We start from the raw sequence: 12,095 nt of genomic DNA, 5'->3' as shown, positions 1-12,095 counted from the left end.
AACTATGTTCAGACAGTGATTTTTGGAAGTAGCCCATGCAGTGATGACCATCACAGAATCATGCTGTCAGGGCTGGGCTCAGCCCTTCTTTCTCTGAGCTGGCCACTCAGCTGTCGGCTAATTGCCAGCTCCTATCTCTCCACAGTTACTCACCTGTTGACGATATCCTGCTCATTAGTCCTGCCTACTTAAAGCGGAAGTAAACCCATCCATAAAACAGTTTCATTTCTGGCACGTGCCGGAAATGTAACACTCCTATTGGTTGTGCTCTCAACTAAACTGTCAAACCACCCAATGGCTGGTGTCATAACTGATCACATGTGCAGCATCATGGCAGTTGTAGATTAAACAGAGGCCAAGATGGCAGCTTCCTTGGCTGAAAACAATAGGGGGTTTACTTACACTTTAAGCCATGCAGCTCACTTGATCTCTGCCTTCGCCTTGGTCAACATCACAGAGACTCCTGCGTTCCTGTTGAAGACTTGCTTGGTTGATGTTCCTACTGGCTCCAGATCCTGCATGCTGTTCTACTACATTTATCTCTGGCTCTCTGACATTGGCCTGGCTGACAATCCGATCTGGTTCCTGAACTCTGGCTATGTTTTGACTACACTTACTCTGTTTATCTTTTTATTATTATTAAACAAGTGTGATTTTCCAGATTGGATGACCAGAATCACTGCATGGATCAGTTTGCCATGGCGTTACAAATGCTCTTGAGTCGCACGGTTCACCTGGAATCTCCCGCTGTGGCTGCTTCGGTACAACCTGTGTTGCAGGCAATCCCAGCTGCTGCTCCAGTCTCTGTGCAGGCACCCACCTCGAGTATTACCTGTATAAGAGGTATGTCTGGTTCCGCTTCACTTCCCCAGTGATTTGGGGGCGATTCAGTTCAATGCAGAGGGTTTCTCAACCAGGTTGAGATATACTTTGTGATGCTGCCCCAGGCATTTCCCACGGACAGAAGCAAAGTAGGTTTCATGATATCTTTGCTTTCTAAGAGAGCCTTGGCCTGGGCAAACCCTCTATGGGAGACGCAAAAACCCATGGTCCTGAGTTATCCAGAAATTGTGGCTTCCTTCAAAAGGGTATTTGCTGCCAAGAGCCTCATGTCCATCAGAGTAGGAGAACTGTTGCCGATTACGCCATTGAATTCCGTACTCTGGCAGCAGAGGTTGCTTAGAACAATGAGGCCCTCGTGGCTGCCTTTTCTCATGGTCTCTGGGATAACATCAAGGATGAGATAGCCCGAGATATACCCACTGAGCTGGAGAAGTTGATCACATTTGCCATTCTCAATGACTCCAGACTCGGAGAAAGACTCTCTTTTAAGGAGTGCTTGCGGAAGCCTGTCGGTCTGTGAAGATGAACCCATGCACTTGGGCTTCACGCATCTCTCTGCGGATGAGAGAGCCCTTAGAAGGAGGGAGAGATTGTGCCTTTATTGTGGCCAGGCTGGTCACTTTTTGAAGTCTTGTCCTACCTGTCCAGGGAACACCCGAACCTTGAGGTCCTGTCATGGACAGAACTTAGGTGGCGTTGTTTTGTCTCCAGTTATCTATAAGGATAAGCCCCTGGTTTCGGTTGCCCTTTCTTGGGCTGAGTCGTCCGTCGAGATACAGGCTCTTATCGACCTCGGGACAGCAGGCCTGGTCATTGATGCTGTCTTTGTAGCGATGCACTCGATTCCGCTGCAGCTGCGTGACACTCCACTTGCCATTGAGGCTTTTAACGGGAGACCTCTACAGCCTGCCCATGTGACTCATGAGACTGTTCCATTGTCCATGGCCGTAGGGGTTCTTCACCATGAGATAATCCAATTCCAAGTTATTTCCTCACCTAAGTTTTCGCTGATTATTGGTTATCCTTGGTTACAGAGGCACAGCCCTTCTTTTGATTGGCTCCGTCCTGGTCACCACAATGCAGTAAGAGATGCTTCCAGAAGGTAGCCAAGGTCTTGTGCACCTCTTCACCCTCCTCCCTGCTGGAGGAGTACAGCAATTTTAGCAATGTCTTTAACAAAGGTCAAGCCGGTACTTTGCCTCCACACCGGTCGTATGATTGTGCAATTGACCTTCAACCTAATCACATAATCACACACATAGGTTGGACTTGATGGACTTGTGTCTTTTTTCAACCTCACCTACTATGTAACCTGGTGCCATACCCCCTCGAGCTTTACCCTTTGCCGGTTTGGAGGCTAAGGCCATGGAGGAGTATGTTGCACTTTCTCTAGGTTTCATCCGCAAATCCTCGTCTCCTGCTGATGCTTGAGAAAGGTAACCGACGATACTCTATACCCTGAGGTTCCTAGTTTTTGGTTTTATTATTGCCTTTCTTCCCATCACTTAGTCACCGGTTGCCCTAACCGCTTCAGAAACTCTTTGACTATTGTATGGTGGGTGGGGGTAGACATTTAGATGGGACGGTTCACCTAACATAGGTTGGCTCCCTTAATGGGAGACCCACAACTGTTCTTTTTTTTTTTTTCTTTGTTGTTCTCTTATTATTTTTATAGGCTAGCTGACAGTGACATCCACTCCTTAACCGGTGGTGTAAGTGATTGAATGGGTGTTCTCCATCTCAGTTTAACCTGTTATAGAGCCTATTGGCTCATGTTTGTTTTACACTTTGCACCTATTGTTTTAGTGGCCAGCATTTGTTGTGTTTGCCTCTTTGTCCGCTGGCTTTCCCTGCGTGACACCACTTGAGGGTGGCAGCCCCGGGAGAGCAAGGGACCTCCTTGCACCTATATGTATAAGTCTCATTTTACTTGCATACATTTAGTGCCTTAAGGCGCCTTTCACACGGACGGCTATTCTGCCGCAGTTAAAAGCATGTTTTTTTTTTCTGTGAAATTCAAGACTCCAAGCACTGCGATCAGCTGCATTTGTACAATGCGATTACCTGCGTTTACACGCGGTTGCGTTTAGCTGCGGTAGTCAATGTTTTTGTTTGGTCCTGAATCTACCCATGATGCATTTCGGTCCTCTGCAGTTCAAATCATCTATTTCCTGTCTCTTTGTGTACTGGCTGAGTGTGTGTTGGAGTTTTGCAGTGAGAGGAGTGTTCTGTCTATTGTGCTTTTGAAGATGAATGCATGTACGGGTAGTTTGATGGCAATGCGTATATTGCTGCTGATGAGAATGAAGAGGAGAAGAGTGATCGAGCGGAGGAGATGTCCCCGTCGTTACTGGGTGCACCCTTTAACCTCGCAATGTCTTTCGATCGGCTACTTTGCCCTCATTGAGTAAAGATTCGGAAGGAAGGAAAAATCAAAAGCACCACATCCCAAAGTGTATAATTTTCAAAAAAGGGGACATTGAGGCCTTAGATTGGCCCCAGGGACTTTAAACGGTGCTGGGATCAAATAAGGAAAAGAACATAGAATAGAATAAAATAAATTTTATTTAACAATCTTTTTAAAAAAACAGACATTGGCTAGAGACAACATATAAAGCAAATGAAGTCTTCATCTCTCATACCTCCCCCTCCTCCTTCCACACTTCCCTTTACCCTCTTTCTTCCTTCCCCTTTCCCCCCCCACTCTGATCTTGCTCTCTTTCTCTATCTCTTTTCCTGTTCTCAATTATATAGAAAATAGAGGACGGGCGCAATGGTAGTCAGCACGGAAAGATGTCAGTGGAATACCGGACCCCACGGCTGAACACAATATAATCTTATAAGGTTTATTGTACTGTTATGGAATGACAAGTGGGGGGCTGGTATATTACAATAAGAGATGCAAGAATGTGATTTCATTATACTGTACCTTATATGTTATCTGACGCATTTATTTCTGTATTCCTGCTGGTCCATGTGGGCCATGTTCTCCACTAAATAAATAATTAAAAAATAAATAAATAAATAAATAAAGCAAATGAAGTAATTCATCAATACAGAAGTTAATACCACTCTCTCAACATGTTTCGCTTTCCTAAGCTTCTTCAGGAAATATATTGTGATATTATAGTCAACTATGAAAACAGAGAAAATATACATGTAAACAAATGTCTGCTTATAAATTGCGATCAAGAATATATATTGATTTAGTCATAAGGAAAATATATAAATACAGAAATATATGTGTATAAACATATCATACATCAAAAAAGAGAAAAAAATATATATATATATGCAGCATACATATATCCACATATGTGTATCTAAATAAGAAGTAAGGGGGGGGGAAATAATTGCGCTTCAAAGGTGTATAAAATATGATAAAAAAAAGCTGCGATGTCCTAAATGTGACACAAACACACAATATAAGCAAGAAAAATCGGTGACTCGCGCTAAACAAATTAGTGAATGTGTGGCTAAGAAATGCCCCACCAAAAAAACTAGATACAACAGGTATTAGTGAATACATAAACCATCAGTGCAGTAATATATCACAATTAGTGCAAGCAAATTTCAAAATGAGTCCATGTGTAATAAATATAATAGGAAATGTGAATGGTTGAAGGAATAGTCCATAAAGAAAAAACCCAAAACAGTGAATGGCAATCCCGGGTCTTTCAACCGCATGGAACCTTGGATGTGTGGGACCACCACCAATAGTAAGAGCCTGGCCGCTTACCAGAACCCCATGACCACCCGTTACAGAGGGTCTAGAAGGGCTTTGAGATCCTGCTAGTCCGGAACTCCCAGGGGCGGAGATGGAAACTGGAAAGGACGTCAGGTGCTAGGATGGAGATGGATGGGTCCACAGAAAGGGGCTCAGCCCTCAGCATAGTGTTGTCATCATAGGAAGAAAGAAAGGGAGGGCTCCCATAGTGTAAAATCAAATGGCAATTTATTAAAATAAAAAACGTAAACACTCACATGTAGGCAAGAAAATCAGCATCATCAATAGAAGAACAGTCTGTGGCACCGGCCGGATGACCACAGATAGCCCGTCCTGCTGGATGTACAGCGACAGTGGGAGGTGGCGCGATGATACCGCTCAGCCCTACGCTGCGTTTCGCAAAAAAAAATTGCATCTTCCAGGGGCACGTGCCAAGGTTCCCTGCGGTTGAAAGACCCAGGATTACCATTCACTGTTTTGGGTTTTTTCCTTATGGACTATTCCTTCAACCATTCACATTTATTTCCTATTATATTTATTACACATGGACTCATTTTGAAATTTGCTTGCACTAATTGTGATATATTACTGCACTGATGGTTTATGTATTCACTAATACCTGTTGTATTTAGTTTTTTTGGTGCGGCATTTCTTAGCCACACATTCACTAATTTGTTTAGCGCGAGTCACCGATTTTTCTTCCTCATGTTTGGTGAACTGAGAGCTTTTTTTTTGTTTTTCTTTTCTTTTCCTCACGCTGCTATCTGCAGTTGACACAATAGACTGCGATTACCTGCGGTTATGTGCAGATAGCTGCGCTAAATCGCTCCTGGACGCAGTCAATTCTATTTTTTCTATCCGCACGGTACCCCATGTAATGAAATCGCAGCTAAACGCAGTGTGTGAATGGGCGCATAGGAAAGCATTGTGTGCTTTTAGCTGCGGTAGAAATCTAGAAAATCCGCAGCTAAAAGCACCATTCTATCCGTCCGTGTGAAAGGGGCCTAAATGCTAAGTTAGATACTGTGCTTATTTTACTTGTGACAATCTTACAATATTAGGATGTTGAGTGGTTCCAAAGGACCATTGCTCCCCCATGTGCCGGAACTTGGCTCAGATGCTAGTCTTACCCAACTTCCGGCCCCCTTGTGGGCCTTTGTTCCCACTCAGTGAAGCATTTATGCTTTACCTATTTGCTATGCTCCGAGTACTTCTCGGCCTCGATTCTCACGGTTCACCTCTATACTTTCTCTTTTCACCAATCTCTCTTCTTCCTCTCTCCTCTGCCCCCCTAAAATCCACGGGGCCTCAGGGCGTCGCAATCTTTTAGTTCGTCTTTCTGATGGTATGGCTTTGAATTGGTTATCCCTGAATGTTCAGGGCATGAACTCTCCCTTCAAAAGGGTGAAGGTTTTTAAATACCTCCAAAAACAAAAAGTGGACATTGCATGCCTGCAGGAGACCCACTTCTCCTCCTCTTCTTGCCCCCAAAATTTTCATGCCATATACCCTCAAATCTACCTGACTAAGGGCCCGACTAAGCAAAGAGGCGTACTGATCGCTCTTCGCAAATCAGTTCCTTTCACTTGCAGTAAACAGATAGCAGAACCAAATGGCAGATACCTCCTGTTACAGGGTAGCATTCAGGACACGTAAGTTACCATCTTGACATACTATGCCCAAATGTACATCTAGGGCCCTTCCTGACCCATGTTTGATCCTTGCTGAAAGCCCACCAGAGGGGTACTCTGCTCTTGGCAGGAGACTCCAATGTGACTCTGAACCCCGCATTTGACAAATATCCCTCGGAGTGCAAAGCACATTCTCCGGATGCAAAAAAGTTCTTATGCTCATTACGAAGTCATGACCTGGTGGACATCTGGAGAGAGCTCCATCCCCTGGGCAGGGACTACACTCCTTACTCTCATCCTCATCATTCCCACTCCCGAATCGATCATATGTTTGTGTCCAGGAAACATCTTCCCGTAATCGTCTCCGCCTCTATCTTAGCGGCTCCATGGTCGGACCCCGACCCTATTATGTATTAAAGAATTGAAAGTGGGCAAGAGACCGGGCCCAGATGGCTTCACGGCACTTTTCTATAGGAAAATGGCTGATGTGGTAGCCCCCCACCTGACAAACATGTTTAATTCTGTGAAAAATGGCCACTCCTTTACTTCAACCCTCCTCACCGCCAATATAGTGATGATCCCCAAACCCGACCGGGACCATTCCTTTTAGGCCAATCTCCCTTCTAAACATAGACATGAAAATTTTAACAAAAATTCTGGCCAACCGCTTGAATTCCTTTTTACCTTGTCTGATTAAAAATTACCAGGTGGGCTTTGTTCCGAGAAGACAGGCGGGAGACGCCATCAGACGGCTCCTTCAAATCCAACATATAGTACATAACAGATCTTTGGCGACGATGTTCTTGTCCCTCGATGTGAACAAGGCCTTTGACACCCTGTCTTAGCCTTACCTGATGACGGTACTTCGCCACTACGGCTTTGGCACCTCATTCTTGAGCTGGATCTCAGCATTATATGACTTTCCCCAGGCCAAGGTCAAGTACTACGATTTTGATTCGCCTCTCTTTCCTATCAGGAGGGGGACCAGACAAGGTTGCTCTCCCCACTTCTATCTATCTTAGCACTAGAACCTTTAGCGGAGGCGATGCGATTTCACCTAGACATAACAGGGGTGGATAAAGCGGGTACTTCTCATAAAATATCATTATTTGTGGACGATATCCCGATGTCCCTAACTAACTAATTCCCACATCGCCTTACCTAACCTGTTCCCCCTCCTGGATACCTTTTGCGCTATTTTGAGGACCATGAGTTAACCCTACCAAATTGAAAGCTATGTCTCTTAACCTTCCACCCTTGGAGCTGGCAACCCTAAAAAATGCCTTTTCATTTTAATGGCTCACTTCTCTGCCTTACCTGGGGATTAGGCTCACTCCGACATATGAGGAACTATACCAGGCCAATTTTCCCCCTCTGTTCAGGAAGTTATCCGATATGCTGTCCTCCTGGTCCCATTTCCCGTTATCTTGGTTCGGCAGGATTGTGGCGGTCCGCATGACTTATATCCCAAAACTACTGTATCTTTTTCATGTTTTGCCGGTCCCGGTCCCTACACATATTCTGCGCATTCACCAACATAAAATTCTGAAATTTATCTGGGGTTCCACCAGACCCAGAATCAAGACACAGGTTCTATACGCCCGTAAGATCAATGGTGGCCTCTCGGTTCCCAATCTCCAAGCCTACTATACAGCAGCGAACATTGCCTCATTGTCTCATCCCCATGAACAGCATCAAATGCCGTTATGGGCCACCATAGACTTGGTGGACTCATATCCAATTCTGTTAGCCTCCTTGCCCTGGCTTCCCCTCAAACACTGGCCTGACACTCTTGGGCCTTGCCTGACACATTCCCTCCGCGCGTGGGACTTGATTAAATACTCAGCGGGTCTGATTTCTCCTCATCTTCCATTATTCCGCCTCCTCCTGTGTCCTTTGTTCCCGCCAGACCATGATAACCCACAACAGTTTTCTTGGTGGACTAATAACGGTTTTGTTGATATTCATTCTCTATTCACCCCCACCAAGATAATTACATTTGATGCGCTGCGTTCCTCACACAATATCCCACTTCGGGAACACTACAGCTACCTACAGCTTTGCCACTTTCTGCAACAGCTCATCAAGTCCCGACCTACCCCATGCACCTTTACCCCTTTAGAAAGCCTTTGTAGATCCCGGCCCCAATCTTCGGGCCTAATCTCCTTAGTCTATGCAGCAATCATTTTCTCTCTAAAAAAAAGAAACACAGATTAGACCTTACTACCTCCAGTGGGAGGCCAACCCAGGGAGGCAGCTGGATTCGGAGGACAGGCAGGTCATTACTATCTCTCTTTCCGAATGCTGCAAAAATGTCCTAATTTTGGAGAATGCATATAAAATACTATACAGATGTTAATATACCCTGGCTAGATTGGCTCATTTCATTCCAACTTATTCTCCTCTCTGCTTCCAGGGATGCTCTCAGGCGTGTCCAAGAGCATGCAGATTATGGGTCAGAGTCTATGCCCTTCCCCGCACTCTATTTCACACTAACCTGAAGTGGGACCCTTATGATGCTCTCCTATGCAAACCAATTATAGAACTACTGCTTCCAGAACGCCAGCTGGCACTGCATCTGTTTACTGCAACTAAACTGACCATAGCGAGAGCCTGGAATTTTTTGTTAAACAAATAAAAATAGACCTAAAATTTTGAAAAAAAAAAAAAGTTATTTTCTTTTGTTTGTTATAAAATTTTGTAAATAAGTAAGTTTTCTCCTTAACTGATGGGCACTGATAAGACGGCACCGATGAGGTGGTATCAATGAGGTGGCACTGACGATGGGCACTGGTAGGCGTCACTGATATGCATTGATAGGCGGCATTGATGGGCACTCATGGGTGGCACTGGTGGGCACTGATAGGCGGCACTGCTGGGCACTGATAGATGATATTGATAGGCATCACTGATTGCACTTGCACTGGCAGGCATTTGGGATGGGCACTGATAGGCAGCTGCCTGGGCACTGATAGGCAGCTGCCTGGGCATTGACTGGCATTTCCCTGGTGGTCTAGGGTGGCATACCTGGTAGTCCAGGGTGGTGCCAATCCCTGGTGGTCCTGGGCGGGCATCTGAGGGGGGCTGTGCTGATAAACAGGAGAGCAGCCGATCGGCTGTCCTCTGCTCGCGTCTGTCAGACACAAGTGAGGAAAAGCCGATCAACGGCTCTTCCTGTTTACATCGTGATCAGCCGTGATTGGACACGGCTGATCACGATGTAAAGAGCCTCCGTCAGAGGCTCTTTACCGAGATTGGTGTAGCGGTGTGTGTGATTGACACACTGCACCACCGATCGCCGTGATGCGCGCCTTCAGGGGCGTGCAAGAGCGGTAGTTCTGGAAGGACGTCATATGGCGCCCGCACAGACCGAGAGCTGCGCCGCCTGGCCGTCATTTGACAGCCGGCGGGCGAGGGGCAGTTAATAAAAACCTTTGTACAAGAAATCCCTTCTTTCTGAGATTGGTAGTGGCAACCAAGCGAGTCACCTTCCACCAGATCGTGGATGGGGCTAGCAGGACTGTGATTGTCTTTAGCAGTGGCCATTGACAGTCCTTCTCCATCTGGAAACAGGGAGCGCCCCCCCCCCAGCAGAACTGCAGCCAATCTCTTCCCCATCCCAAAAGCTGACGATCGCAGCTACAGCAAAGTTAGAGGACCAAACAATGTTTCCCATCTTTTACAATGTGTGGGGACACAGTGCCTCCCCCTCAGTGCAGGTCTGGCGTGGGGAACTCTGAAACTGAAATGCATTAGTGTCTCACTGACATCTCCCTGCACTGCTCTGCTGATAGGGAGAAAGTCGAGTGCCGGCAAAAGAGACTTTGTGTGCTGGGGGTTGCCTACTCCTGGCATAGCTCCTTAATCCTGTCAAGTATTTCTCCAACAGGGCTCTTCTTTAGCATAGAACCTCAACACCTTGAGACATTGGCGAAAAAACTGAGGTACTTCCTGTATGAGAGGGGTTATATAGAGGGGGACTTCCTGTTTTTTTAGTGCACCAGTGTCCATTCACCTATAGGTGGCATTTAACCCACATAGTAATTACTATGGCTACTCTGTGTCCCGTGATGTATGATAAAGAAAAAACACCATCTTTCTGTTTTTGCCAGACATGATCAGATCAGATTGGATGGTGGCGGGCATCAGCAGACATGTGTCTGCTGCCATCCGCTGCTCCACAGAGGAGACTGGAGGGTCTGATCAGGTCTGCCTGAAAAACTGACAGGCGCAGCTGATTGGATAGCTGATGTGAAGTAGACCTTCGGCTGTGTTGCTGTGGCATGACAAGGATTGAGTGCAAAACTGAAGATAATAAAATAAAAATAAAAAATACAAAATGAATTATAATGAAAAAAAAAAAAAAAACGTTTCCCTTGTCAGGGAGGGGGTGGTAAATGGAACTGAAACCATTCCAACCAGCTGCCCCACACTCCCTATCCACTCACTATTAAGGTGAAGCCCGCAACACCTTCAATCTCTTACCAGCTGTCAAATTGATGTCGGAGGAGGGCGAGCAGTGGAAGCCCTCAGCACTGTCAGTGACTGCTTGTCGCAGCCCCAGGCACCAGAAAAGGGCAACGGTTCGCCGGCCAATGTTATCATTGTAAGGGCAATGCCCTTAGTCAGCATAGCAGGCGCTGCATCTCGCTCCAGCAGGCCGCAAAGCCACGGCCTCATTTACCGGCCAACACACCCTGTTAGTCCACACACCCGTGCGGGGTGCAGGGGGACATGACACCTGCCACAGTGCAGCCCAGACGCCAGGCCGCTAATTCTAGTTGCCCAAGCAACCTGGCACCTGGGGTGTGTTGAGCCCTGCTTTAACCTTATACATCAAGGAATTCTCCTGTTTGTTCTTGAAATTCCCCTTGCCTGTCCTTAATGTCAGTTAAAGAGGAACTGCAGTCTGTTCACATAATTTGTAATAAAAACATCTTTGCCGTTCTGAAGCTTCCCTCCAACCACTTTGTATATTTATTTTATTTTGTACTTGCCAAATATGTTGCAGAAATCTCCGTCCACTGAGTCTGGCTGATTGCATTTTAACTGTGGGCAGCTGAAGCTGCTGCCTGTTCACTTCCTGGATTTACACAGACACACAGGAGGCACACCTCCAGCTCTGCAGCTCTCATTGGCCCTCTTATGATTCACCCCCCCTCCCTTCCTGGCAAACTCTCACCAGAGGGAGAGAGAGCTGTGCATGATGGCATAAGCCTAGGCCAGTGATGATGAACCTTGGCACCCCCCAGATGTTTTGGAACTACATTTTCCATGATGTTCAAGCACTCTGCAGATGAGCATAATGGGAAATGTAGTTCCAAAACACCTGGAGTGCCAAGGTTCACCATCACTGGCCTAGGCTAATGGCCAGACAAGAAACAGGAAGTGGGCTGTATACGGTATTTATACACAAAAAAACCCTAACTTCTAGATTGAAAGGACTATAGCGGTAACAATGGAGTAAAGAAGTATCTAACAACTAACTAAACAAATGAAAGTGCAGCGCAAACTGTTAAAAGCATTAAATAAAAAGTCCATCTAGTAAGACATATATTAAATTCTTCTTGGCACAAACAGACTGGTCCCCTTTTCCTGCGTCTCAGATGTCATATACAAAATCGTATGGGTACGCTTACCGGAAGGGATGGACCCCTTAATTACAGGGGGTCAGACACGCCTGGATGAATATCTGAGGGGCAGCTGCCTTAGATCTCGTCTGCGGTGGTCGGTCAAACAGTATATCTGAAGTGAAGTCGTAACCTGGCAGCAAAAAGGGTTGTTGGTTCAAATCCCGTGACACCATTCGCCCGTGACACCATCTGCCTGGACTGCAGGCATCCAGACATCTGAGACGCAGGAAAAGGGGACCAGTCTGTTTGTGCCAAGAAGAA

Source organism: Aquarana catesbeiana, linkage group LG03 (assembly GCF_042186555.1).
Source record: "Aquarana catesbeiana isolate 2022-GZ linkage group LG03, ASM4218655v1, whole genome shotgun sequence".
In the NCBI taxonomy this organism is placed as follows: domain Eukaryota; kingdom Metazoa; phylum Chordata; class Amphibia; order Anura; family Ranidae; genus Aquarana; species Aquarana catesbeiana.
This window is presented reverse-complemented; position numbering follows the sequence as displayed.